Below are 12,771 nucleotides of genomic sequence, written 5' to 3' on the forward strand. Positions count from 1 at the left end.
CCTCATTGGTGTAGTTGCCATGTACGCCTTGCACCACGCCGCTGCTCTGGGTGCGGTCGGCCGGAAGGCGCGCGGTCACGGGCATGCCGGCGATCTCTGACGTGGCCAGCAGGTGCTCCGTCCATTCCGGCGATGCCGCGTCCGCAGCCACAATGTTCTTCTTCGTGTTCACGCGTACCTCCTTTACTCCAGGCAGCGCGGAGAGCGCCTGCGCGATGGCGAGGCGGGAGGTACGGGGATAGGCGGCACCGTTGTGTGCCGGACGAAACAGCACTGTGCGGGCTGTCAGTGGCGAGGTGGGCACAGAAGTTGTGGGAACCCCGGCAGTAGCAACGGGATCCACGGCAGGAGGTGCAGTAGGCGCAGGTGAACTACAGGGAGCCGTAGGTCGTGCGGCAGGAGGGACGGCAGGCTCGGTCCCGGGAGAAGGGACGCTGTTCCCGGCTAGGCCCGGTGGCAACGCAGAACGCTCGCGGCGTTTCTGCGCCTTTGACAGAACCTGCTGAAACTCGCCCTCGGTGATAATGCCACTAGCCGGGGTGAAGTGGCGATCGTCTTCACCTGAGACACGTGGCGGCAATTTAGTCGTCGATGCAATGTGTGGCGCAGTCCAGACTGCTTGCAGCTTGCGTGAGGCACCCTCATCATCACTACCGAGCTCGCTGGGATGCGAACGCTTACGTGTAGTAGTGGTGTCCATATCTTCGAGGTTTGCGTCTATCGGCAGTGGGACGTACTGCGGTTCGACGGGAGACGCGCCCGGCAACCCCGCAACAGCGACGAAATCCCCTGCAAGCAGTACATCCGAAGAGCTCGTGGGGGTTGTCGAGGGCGCAACGGCTGTATCGAGGGTGGCGGTCGATGGTGTCTGCCGAGCCGCCGCAGTGGCCAGGGAGGCAGCAGTGGCGGTAGCGGAGCAGGAGGATCCCGAAGTAGGCAGGTTCCCGGCGATCTCGTGCAGCTGCTTGGCCGGGTCGTTCGTCAAAAGAGGAGGCGTCGCGAACATCCCCGTTTCGGAGGTGGTCGTTGAGGAGGCAGTAGATGTCGGCCGTTCGCTGATGGCCCGGCAGAGGCGTTGCGCCTGCTCGTGGCGCAACCGCACTGCCTCAGCGCTGGCGATGAGCTGCCACAGAGATCGTGGGCAGGCTACGCTCACCGCGCGTTTGCGCGACGAGCTGCGCACGAGGGAACGCCGCGGGTGGTCGGTCGGCTGCGCCGGTGAAGCTGGGGGCGCCCCTGCCATCTTAGCCGCGAAAAACGGCTGCGCTAGACAAGCGCGCAGATGGCAAGAACTAAGTCCAGCTCGTGGATAGCAAAACGCGAAGAGGAAATCGGCGGAGACGACGTCGTTGACCGGGCGAGCAGGCAGCGAGGACGACGGTCAGGCGAACGGGCTCGGCGAAGTCCACTCACAGCTGAAAGAACGCATCAGCATGTACTAGAAAGAGGGGAGCGTTGCATGAGACGCCACAGCGTCTCCCGCAGACGCGAAAGCTCCGAAAGACACGTCCGATCTCCTCGAACGCTCGAGCGAAACTGACTCTGATATAAATAGGCACTTGGTGCCGCAGCTAAACGTCGCCTCCCTTCCCTCCTCCTCCCCCCACGGCCTTTCGTGCGTCGGAAGAAGGCGCGTTTGCTCTACATATATGGTGATTGTAGAGGAGGAAAGAGACGCCTACTTCTGCAGCCCTTAAGGGAGCACAGAGCAGAACGCGCGTTTGTTCTCCGCCGTGCGTTCACTCCCCGTGAAAGCGCGCGTCCCTCGCGCCCTTTCACTCGCACATACAGCGTTCGGCGCGCGGCGACGATTTCATCTCCATTGACGTCATACGGAACCTCACGGCGACGGCGACGGCGACGGCGACAGCGACGGCGACGGCGACGGCGACGCCGACGGCAGAAATCTGCTTTTGAGTGTCCATATAATTGCTGTCGCAATAATTCGGAATCGTAAAAACTTGTGCACCCCACCGCGCATTTCGCGGGAACCTATGTTCGCTTCTTCTTTACGTGACGGAGCTCACCGTGGTGGCCACGTGAGCGAGTGAGCGCGTGAGCGCTAATACGCGCGCTGCGACGGGCGTATTCGTCTTTAGAAAAAAAGAAAAAAAACAAGAATTCACTTACCACATACACAGATTCGCTGGTCATCCACCTTCACCGAGTGGAATGGCACTGAATTTTTATTGCGATAGCAATTATATGGACACTCAAAAGCAGATTTCTGCCGTCGGCGTCGCCGTCGCCGTCGGCGTCGCCGTCGCCGTCGCCGTCGCCGTGAGGTTCCGTATGACGTCAATGGAGATGAAATCGTGGCCGCGCGCCGCCGAACGCTGTATGTGCGAGTGAAAGGGCGCGAGGGACGCGCTCTTTCACGGGGAGTGAACGCACGGCGGAGAACAAACGCGCGTTCTGCGCCGTGCTTCCTTAAGGGCTGCAGAAGTAGGCGTCTCTTTCCTCCTTTACAATCACCATATATGTAGAGCAAACGCGCCTTCTTCCGATGCGCGAGAGGCCGTGGGGGAGGGGGGGAAGGGGGAGGGAAGGGAGGCGACGTTTAGCTGCGGCACCAAGTGCCTATTTATATCAGAGGCTCCGGCAACAGTCACCAACGCCGCACGCATTTTGAGCGAACGCGGGCAAAATGCCGATGGCGTCGACAACAGTTCGGCGCGTTGCCGGTGCTGCTGCATGTCCAAGTTTATACAGCTGATAAAGCTAATATCATTACTCCGTATATCTCTCTACAAATTTGCTATCGCAATTGATGCTTCACCTTTCAGGTGAAACTGCGACAACTTTTTTATCATTCCTGGTGATAACGGACACCGGTGGCAGCAGCGGTGGCCTACACCATCGCCAACCGAAGCGGCTATTGGAATGAGCCTAAGTTAGCGTGATGTCAGGATGCGCAGGGAGCCGTGCTGTCGACCACAATGTTGTCGTAGAGATCGAAGGCGAACCCCACCCGAAGGCTTGGGAGTACGCGCCGGAGCGACACCAAAGCGCCAGCACCCGGCGCGCTCTCGAGACGCTCGAGGTGGTTGACTGAACGCAAGTGAACCGTGAGCAACGGGTTCGTTGCACCAGCCTCCGCCATTGTCTTAGCCACATGCGCTAAGCGCGGAGCAGCGCGTCGCAATGGCGGGGAGCTCCACGGGGATCCCTGTCGAGTGTGCGCAAACCTGTACGTAGTGAATTGCGAGCAAATAGTTTTGTTGTATTCAATTAAATTTTTGGTAATAGTGTAATTTAAGATTACTGCACTCGGTAACTCTTTATGTAATTTAATTACTCCTTACAGTAACCAATTAAATGTAGCTAGTGACGCTTTTTGACGAGCCAAGCTATTTACAGGTGAAAAGCTTTGAACACTTAAATTTAGTGGTAACTACAGTGTCCAAAAGAATAAAAAACACCTACATGGGTTGCATTCTATCCACAATGAGCGTCCGACAGCGTCGCCTCGATCCCCTGAACATGGCAGATTTGCACATTTTTCACAACTTGGATGTCCGACCTGTGAGGTTTTAGCATAAAACAATTTCTCCCGACATTTCACCTAGAAAAGCATTGAAGCGCCCATCACAAGTGGTATGAGCTGCTGCGCAACTCTTCTTTGCTTACTGCAGTCAATGACCTTTCTGATATAGAAATAACTTTTTGTTCGTTAAACACTTATGCTTCCATCTGTTTGATATATACGTGACTCATACGACTCAGCAGTGTTGAGGGGCACTGATTGGTGAACTGACTGCATTCTTGTGGCTCTCAGGCGACGGCGCGTAATCTCTAGTCTTCTGCTCCTGCCACGCATGCCCCAGTGAGCTAAATATAACTGCACAACTGCATCTGAAGCGGGACTTGCGCAAAGAACCACGGGACGCTGGGCAAGGAATGCCACCTTGCAGTATGGTGGGACGCCGATTGCAGAACTGACTTCTTTGTTGTTGCTCTTAGGCGAGAGCCTTTTTATGATGTTAAAAGCTGTTTTTGTGCACTACACTCCATTACACTGCCCAAGAAGTTTTTAGACGTGGCATCGCAACAATGCTCTTGTCGTTCAAAGACGATTTCGAAAGAATGCGTGTTGTTGAAAGGTAGTGCTTGTAATAAGTTGTACCATGTTGGAAAATGCTCGAATGTATCCAAAAGGGCCGTAAAAAGGCTACAGATTTCTGAAGTGCGATGCTGAGAATGCAAGGTGTGTCAAACACAAAGGGATGTGGAAGACAGTGACTCTGACTTAGCCAGTGATACTGAGAAACCAGTAAATGTTGAAACTTCTGATTCCATAGGTGGTCAGATTCGTGGTTGGCATCGTAAGCTTGTCAAAGTCCTCAGTACATTGGAAACCCTTAAAAAGAAGTTGATAAGCCATCTCCAACTGCTAATGCAGTTGAAAAATCAATGTGAATGCTACCAGGAAAATATGACGAGCTTCTGTCAAAGATTACTATCATGAAGCTGAAAATGCAGAACTTAAAGAAAACGGTATACAAGAACTCACCCGGCAGTGGAATAAAAATGATACTCGGATTGCCGAGCTTAAAAATTCTGTTGAATGTGCTGAACAGAACACAAGGCGTAGAAGCATAGAATTACATGGCATACCGGAATTTCCTAACCAAGATCTCTATCATATTCTGATAGATTTAAGCACGAGGCTGCAAGTCCCTGCACCCGAGTGGTGCGATTTCAAAATGGTGCATAAGTTGAACGCGCTGCCAGATGATGTCCCAGCGATTATCATTAGGTTGGTCGATCAAGCCACGAGAGATGAGGGACTGGCAAGGAAAAGTGTGCTGCACAGTGAGAATATTCTCATCAATGAAAATCTGACAAGGGTCCAAAGAGAAATGTTGTGACATTGCCGCCAGCTTTCCAGGCAGCGATGGTGCACATCTGTTTGGATTCTAAGTGGCAGAATGCAGGTTAGGAAAGCTGAAGGCACACCGGTAATTAACACTGGCGTTAAATGATATTTTGAGAAATTAACATAAAGATGTCCTTCAACTAATTTTTAGAGTGGGATGTTGATGTTAGCGATGCATTATCTGAAGGAGAACTAAACCCAGAAATTGGAATATTACATGTTAACATACGAAGCCTGCACAGGAATTGGAACGAATTGGTAATGTTAATAATTCTGAAACCTCTAATGATGTGAGTGTACAGAAGTGAGCATAAGAACCTCAGGGCGAAATGTATGTCATCTGCCTGGTTATTCGCAGTACGCACTATATCGGGAAGATAGAAAGGAGTGGGTGTGATGGTGTTTGTGAAGGCTTTTTGTCTTGCTAGTGGGAGAAATCTGACATTTCATCACTCTGAGGTAGTAGTTGTGTCTTTAACTTAATGGAACATCAAATATACCATTAGTGAAATTTGAAAAAGTCCTAATAAAAACGTACATTTATTTTTAGAACAATTACATCATTTTCGTCACAGATACATGAATAAAAAGAAGCTAGCCATTCTTGACGATCATATTATCGAGATTAGGCAAGATATAAGAAAGCCTCTCACAGACTATTTGAACTTCAAAATGTTAATAAAGATTACACCGGATAACACCAGTCAGGTACTAGAACCTTAAAATAATGCATAGACCATGTCATTGTGCGTGTAGGATGCCGACATAATGCTGGTGTCATAAAGCAGAAGCTCATAGATCACAACTTTATATTTCTTCTAATTATGATGGACAGAAATACAAAAAATAAGGATTTTCTTATATATATCTTAGATATGTATATCTTAGATAACAAGAAAGTTGATAAACATATACAAGAAATTGATTGGAGCTCCATGCTATAATACTTTTGTGTGGTAGTAATTAGGAACCGTATTCTATTACATTTTTGAAACGGGTAATTGTTACTTTAAGGGGTTACTATTTTTCTTTAACGTGTACAAGCCTGATTGTCCGCCACTGGGTGACGCGTCAACCGCACAGAGAAAACACGCAGTGTACCTTCGAGAGGGCCAACGCATTGTAGGCGCTGACCGCAAAAGAACGGGAACATACGTAGCCGGGTGCGAGTAGTTTTCGGACAGAACCCTCCATTCGGCCTTTTAGTATTCAGATTTGCTTTTTGGTGATTGCGGGAAAGGGATTTGGCGAGAGAGGAATATGACAGTCGCCTTCGACACCGGCGGTCGCACCACTGGACCAAACACAAACATGACGAATTGTTTTACATGTAAAGCTACCTAAACTCTTACTACCTTATGATTCTACACATTCTAAGGTGGTGAAGCAAGCAGTCTGTGCTTGGAAGCAGCTCTGCGAAAATCGTGCGAGTACAAAATGCGGTCTAGTTTCTCAAACCAAGTAGGCCGCCTTTTGGCTGATGGTTTTCCCTTTTCAACGCTATCGCCGAGTCTCTGTTGAAAAAAAAAAGAAAATAAATAATAATAATAAAGCTTGGAGCACGAAGGGCAAGAGCAGAGGTCCAATGACCAAAGTTGAGGCTGTAGGTTATAACCTATGTGCAGAAAGTGTCACACAACCTTAAAAAGGTTGCGAACATTCTGGGTATACCTCTTGTTTTTCCTGCGCCCAGCTCCCTTTCTTCTCGCTCACTACATAGCGCGGGTCTCGAATCCGGCAGCCATTGATGAATTTAGGTATCATGTGTGGCTTTATTGACCAATTGACATCACCCAAAAAGTTCGTGGACACGCGACGCCTGCGGCAGAAAGGATGTTCCACATCCGCCGCCGAGGCTTGTGAGTGGTGGCGCTGGCTTTCACTCCCGAGGTTACTTCTAGTAGATAAGCATAAATACCACAGGAAGTGACTGGGGAAAGCGGTGCCGTGGTAGCTCAATGGTGAGAGCATCGCACGCGTAATGCGAAGACATGGGTTTGTGCACCACCTGCGGCCAGTTTTTCTTTCATCCATTTTCATTTCAAGTAATATATTGTTTGTTTAATTCAAGTACATGTACAAGTAACTTCCCCTATGCTGTCCTTGGTGTCGGTTCGCGGGCTTCTTATGATATGAGCAGTAAACATCGGGCCCCGCAGTTCCTTTCCTCTCGTATATACATACGTACTTATATATATATATATATATATATATATATATATATATATATATATATATATATATATATTGTAAGCACATTTCACGTACTTCATCGTTCTCATTTGTATATAGCCATCATCATCCCTGTTTCTCTTCTTCTTCGTGTTTGAGCCTCGGCCGTGCCGGTGGAATAAACGGGTCTGCCAGTGCTGCCTGTCCTGGTCGTCTTCCGTCTTTCAAAGTGGTGGAGGCGCGTCAAGATCCCGACGTCCTCCTGCGTTCCTGCCCTACCTGGAGCTACGTTCCGGTCGCCGCCTGCGCCCGGCCACCCCCACAGCTATGACCACCCCTGCGGCGGCCGCCGGCACTATCGCTACCCCTGACGCTCCTGCTCCTACGACATCGGCTGCACTGACATCGTGCACCATTACCACCCCTCATCGTGATCCACCAGTCTTTGCGGGTCTCCGTGGGGAAGACGTCGACGACTGGCTCGACAACTACAACCGCGTGAGTTCGGCCAATGGGTGGACCGATAGACAGAAGTTGACTACCGTCGCGTTCTATCTGACCCACGTTGCGAAGACGTGGTATTTTAACCACGAAACTGACTTCACCGACTGGTCAGCGTTTACTACCAGCTTGCGGCAAATTTTCGCGTCTTCATCTGGCCGTTCAGAAGTCGCCAAACAGAAGCTCGCTGCGCGTGTTCAACTTCCGCAAGAGTCATATACATCGTACATCGAAGATGTCCTGGCTCTATGCCGCCGCGCCAACGTTGGAATGACGGAAGCCGAACGCATTCGCCATATTCTTAAAGGCATTGGTTCCATCGCATTCAACGCCTTAGCTGTCCAAAATCCTACCTCGGTTCAAGATATTACATCGACGTGCCAGCGCTTGGACGAGCTTCAGGCCCTCCGTCTTCACCGTGACAGCGACCTTCCAATGCCACCTCATTCTGATTTACGTGCTCTTATCCGCTCTATTATTCGCGAAGAACTTCAGGAGCAGCTACAGCGGCGATCCACTGTTGTTCCCACCCCATCGCCAACGTTCGACTTGCGCAACCTTGTGAAGGAGGAGTTGGCAGCCATGACGACACCGACAACGTCTGTTGCCCAAGTAGCGTTCCCGATGCCCACATACGCGGAAGTCGCTGCAATGCCACCTGCTACTGTCCCTTCTGGGCCTCCTGACCTCACCTGCGGCCATTTGGCCTCTATGGGCGCCCGAGCACCTGCTGCACCTTCGTATACTCCGTGGCGTCCACCTCGTCCGGTCTGCTTTTACTGCGGTATACGGGGCCACATATCGCGTTACTGCCGTCGCCGCCAGCTGGATGTAAGCCGAGGCTATGCCGATTTCGAGCGAGACGAGAACCGCCGACACGACGCTTACTACCCAGGCCCGTCCGCTTTTACGCAGCGTCGTTCTCCATCTCCTCCAGCGTCTCCACGTCTGCCTCAGGGCTCCCGTTCGGCTAGACGACGTTCTCCTTCTCCCTACCGCCGCTCTGCATCACCGCTTCGCCCCATCTCCCGCCTTGCTGACCAACACTCGGAAAACTAAGGATTGCAGTTTTTGGAGGGAAAACTGCGTCCTGTCGAACTTCGGAAATACCTCCTTGTCGCCCGGCCAATATGCTATCTGTAACTCTCGAAGGTGTTCCTGTGCAAGCTCTCGTCGATACTGGTGCCGCTGTTTCCGTTCTGCGTAGTGATTTGTGCTCACGGCTCCGTAAAGTCAGAACGCCTTATCTTGGACCCGTTTTACGCGGCGCTAATAACGTACCCATTCACCCCGACGGACAATGTACGGCTCGTGTTTTGATCGACGGCATTCGTCACCACATTGAGATGATTGTGCTACCCGCGTGCATCCATGAACTTATTCTCGGTTGGGACTTCCTGCATTCTGCCTCCGCTGTTATATCATGTAGGGAGAAAGTCGTCCACATCACAGATACCACGGATGCACCTATTTTGGAGTCGTCACCCTCCATCTTGAACTTGGCTGTCGCTGCAGATTACGTCCTGCACCCTGGTCACGAGCACATTGTAGCTGTCACATCCGGCCAGCTAACCGATGGAGACGCACTGGTTACCCCCTCTTCACGCTGCACGTCACGAGGAATTCTAGTCGCCCCTTGTCTCGTCCTGGTTTTCATGTGGCCGAGCTCTCCTGTACGCCTGCAACACAACCCCAGATCCTGTATTGTTGCCCAAAGGGATGACCGTGGCAACCTTCACCGACCCGCCACTGATCTCTGTCGCAGCGCTTTCCCCTTCTTCGTCACCAGTACCAACCTCAGGTTTGGATTCTTCTTCTCTCCGAGCCCTAATTGGTTCTGACCTAACCGCTGCCCAGTCGGATGCGTTACTCGCCCTTTTGGCTAAGCACAAATCCTGCTTTGATAGCTGTGCCACCGCATTGGGCCAGACTTCCGTAGCTGCACACCGTATCGAAACCGACGGTTCTGCAATTATACGCCGTCGCCCATATCGTGTTTCGCAGTCGGAACGGAAGATCATTGAAGAACAAGTTGATGACATGCTAGCACGAAATATTATACGACCTTCATCCAGTTCCTGGGCGTCTCCTGTCGTTCTGGTGAAGAAAAAAGATGGTTCCGTTCGCTTTTGCGTTGATTATCGAGCGCTCAATAAGATTACACGCAAGGATGTGTATCCCATGCCTCGAATTGACGACGCCTTAGATACACTACAAGGAGCGGAATATTTTTCCAGCCTTGATCTGCGATCGGGATATTGGCAAATTCCCATGAACGAGGCTGACAAAGAGAAAACCGCTTTCGCCACGCCGGACGGACTTTATGAATTTAATGTAATGCCATTTGGCCTGTGCAACGCTCCAGCCACGTTTGAGCGTATGATCGACACTGTTCTTCGTGGCCTTAAGTGGAAGACCTGCCTCTGTTATCTGGATGACATCGTTGTTTTTTCTTCCAGCTTCAGCCAACACCTACAGAGATTAGACGAAGTCCTCCAATGCCTTTCAGATGCTGGTCTCCAGATTAATACTAAAAAGTGCACATTCGCCAGCAGAAGCATCAAAGTGCTGGGTCACGTCGTTTCAAAAGACGGCGTCCAACCTGACCCTGAGAAGATTGCTGCTGTGCTTCAATTCCCTTGCCCATCAAATCAAAAAACATTGCGCAGCTTTCTCGGCCTGGCGTCTTACTTTCGCCGTTTTATACGCAATTTTGCTACAATAGCAGCTCCTCTACATAAGCTCCTGGTCACCGGCGCCTCTTTCACATGGTCCGAAGACTGTGAGTCGGCATTTCAAGCCCTTAAGAAACATCTCACTTCCGGACCGGTGCTTCGCCATTTTGATGAGAGGGCACCCACTATACTCCACACTGACGCAAGTGCGCAAGGCATCGGAGCAGTGCTCCTGCAACGGGGTCCCGCGTCTAAAGAGCAGGTTGTGGCGTATGCTAGCCGGACCCTCTCGCCATCTGAACGGAACTACACGATCACAGAGCAGGAATGCCTGGCTATTGTTTGGTCCATTCAGAAGTTTCGCCCGTATCTCTATGGTCGCCACTTCACCATCGTAACCGACCATCATGCTCTGTGTTGGCTGTCATCTATGAAGAACATGTCAGGACGCCTGGGACGCTGGATATTGCGCTTACAAGAATATGATTTCACGATAACGTACCGGTCTGGCAAATGTCATCATGATGCAGACGCACTGTCTCGATGCCCGCTTTCGCCTTCTATCGATCGTGCGCACTCCCCGTCTCTACCACGTCACTCTGACGCTACGCCTGCCGCCCACCAGCTCACGCTAATGTCACTGGATCAAGCTCAGCTTTCTTCACGCTCCGATTTAGCTTCCCTTCAGCACGCAGACTCCTACTGTCGAACTCTCATTGATCGCCTTCGCGGCCTAACTAAACCACCCAACAGCCGCTTGCGACGCCAGCTTCAGCAATTTCGCCTTCAAGATGGGGTGCTTCATCGTTATATTTATCATCCTACGGATAACAAGTGGGTCCCAGTCATACCTCGCTGCCTTCGTCTTCGACTTTTAGAAGCATTTCATGATGACGTTGCCGCCGGCCACTTAGGCTTCCTCAAGACCTACGACCGCATCAAGACCCGCTGCTTCTGGCCTGGATTGTCCACAACGGTAGCCAAATACGTTGCCTCATGTGCGTTGTGTCAGCACCGCAAACGCTCCACATCCCCGCCTGCCGGTTTTCTTCAGCCTCTGCCATGTCCGACCGAACCTTTCGAGTGCGTTGGAATTGACTTATACGGTCCCTTGCCGTTGACGCCCTCCGGTCACCGCTGGATCGTCACAGCGGTAGACCACTTAACAAGATACGCCGAGACTGCGCCTCTTCGATCTGGTGCTGCTTCTGAGGTTGCTGACTTTTTCCTGCAATCCATAGTCTTGCGCCATGGTGCTCCTCGCGTTCTTTTGTCCGATCATGGCAAAGCCTTCATGTCCCACGTCCTCGAAGAAGTCTTGCGGCAGACTAATACGAAGCATAAAACCACTTCTACATATCACCCGCAAACCAACGGCCTTACTGAACGCTTCCACCGAACGCTCTCTGACATGATTTCTATGTACTTACGTCCTGACCACACAAACTGGGACAACATCCTTCCCTGTGTTACATTCGCTTATAATACTGCGACACAACGAACTACCGGTTACAGCCCTTTCTTCCTGGTGTATGGACGATCTGCCTCCTCCGTCTTCGACTCCGAATTCTTTTTCTCTCCTGCTTCGCCCTAACACCTCCCTCCCAGAAGAGTTTGCAGCTCGACTCGCGCATTGCCGTGAAATTGCTCGTCGCAACACCGCCGCTACCCAAGAAGAAAGAAAACGTCGCTGCGACAGTAAACGCCGCGACATCGCCTTCCATCCTGGAGACCAAGTCCTCCTATGGACGCCGGTTCGAACCCCTGGACTTTGCGAGAAATTCCTTCACCGGTACATTGGGCCCTACACAGTCCTACAACAAACTTCCGCAGTGAACTATCTCGTCACTCCGCTTCAATCCGTCGAGGACCGCCGTCGTCGTAGTGCAGAAATTGTTCACGTCTCCCGCATGAAGCACTTTATTCCCCGTTCAGCCGATCTTTAGATTGCGGCCAGGTTGGCCGCTTCCACGAGGGGGGGAAATTAGTGTAAGCACATTTCACGTACTTCATCGTTCTCATTTGTATATAGCCATCATCATCCCTGTTTCTCTTCTTCTTCGTGTTTGAGCCTCGGCCGTGCCGGTGGAATAAACGGGTCTGCCAGTGCTGCCTGTCCTGGTCGTCTTCCGTCTTTCAATATATATATATATATATATATATATATATATATATATATATATATATATATATATTTATGTTATATACTCGTAATTAGGCGTTTAGCTGTAGAACAATAGTGCAAAACACACGACACGGACACACGAGGCGAGACACAAAAGCGCTAACTTTCAACAAATGTTTGTGGCAAGCAGGACGGAACATATATACGTACCTTCAAACCAAGTGCGCCTGTCACATAGCCACGACTACACAATCTCAAATCAGACCGAAGGAACGCAAATTCGTTCCGCTAAAAACAGACAGATGGCGAGCTGACGCCTCGTGCGCACAGCCGGTCAACCGTTTCAGCTTCGATTATCTCCGTTGCTAGTATTACTTCGCTTTTGGCTATCACGCGAGCATCCCGAAACTGTGGCTGAC

The sequence above is a fragment of the Dermacentor silvarum genome, chromosome 4 (assembly GCF_013339745.2).
Source record: "Dermacentor silvarum isolate Dsil-2018 chromosome 4, BIME_Dsil_1.4, whole genome shotgun sequence".
Classification (NCBI taxonomy): domain Eukaryota; kingdom Metazoa; phylum Arthropoda; class Arachnida; order Ixodida; family Ixodidae; genus Dermacentor; species Dermacentor silvarum.